This window comes from Acyrthosiphon pisum, chromosome X, assembly GCF_005508785.2.
Source record: "Acyrthosiphon pisum isolate AL4f chromosome X, pea_aphid_22Mar2018_4r6ur, whole genome shotgun sequence".
NCBI classification, from domain to species: domain Eukaryota; kingdom Metazoa; phylum Arthropoda; class Insecta; order Hemiptera; family Aphididae; genus Acyrthosiphon; species Acyrthosiphon pisum.
Genome location: NC_042493.1, coordinates 52,783,704 through 52,784,630, shown reverse-complemented (window position 1 = coordinate 52,784,630; position 927 = coordinate 52,783,704).

The window sequence follows — 927 nt, the reverse complement described above, 5'->3', positions numbered from 1 at the left end:
ATGATAAATAATAATAAAAAAAAAATAATAAATAATCTACCGTATCTAAAATATACTTATCCTGCAAACAATATATAATATTAGTATATCTACTCAAAAATGTGTTCAAGTGATTTTTTATGAAAAATTTACATTAAATCACTATTGAAAGTTCACTTAAATTTTCAATAGTTTGAGCATACCTACTGTGCATTAATTTTACGTTAGGGGCCTATAGGTCGTTGTAATATCTGTATATAAGACTTTGAACGAATATATTTTTATTAAGATATTATTTTGATATATTTTAGATTCTGAGTGGAACGATGAATGTATTGATTTTACAATGATGTGTGTTTTTTTATTTTTTTATTTTTTTTATTTTTTTTGTGTCTGTGTACACGATAAGTAGTCGAAATAATGCTACGATTTTCAACTTCAGTATCTTGTTCGATCAGAAAGTGAATATCGTTGGTGCATTGAGGAGGTCAAAATTTAAATTTCCCAGTGGTTTTCAAAAGCGCCGGGAAAAACAAAAGAAAAATTAAGGAAAAACGGGAATTTTTACGCAAAATCGATTTTTCACAAAATTGAATTTGGTTTTTGGTGTAACTTTAAAAAAAATTACCGTAGATACATGAAATTTTGACTGAATGTTTATCTTAGCATTTTCTATACACCATAACATTTTCAAAATATTTTGATGTATTTTGAGCTCTTTACGGACATTTTTATTTTCCATTTTTATTTAGTTTTTTTTCTAAAAATATCAATAAAATTTTATTTGTTGGATAAAAAAGCTTGAAAATTTAATAGAAGGCTCCTAGTATATTGTTTCAAAGGCAGATGAAAAATATTAAAAATCGTTAGTCACAGTTTTTTTTTTTAAGCATTTAAAGTTCAAAAATGACAAAATATGGAAAAATCACGAAAATTTGCAAATTATTT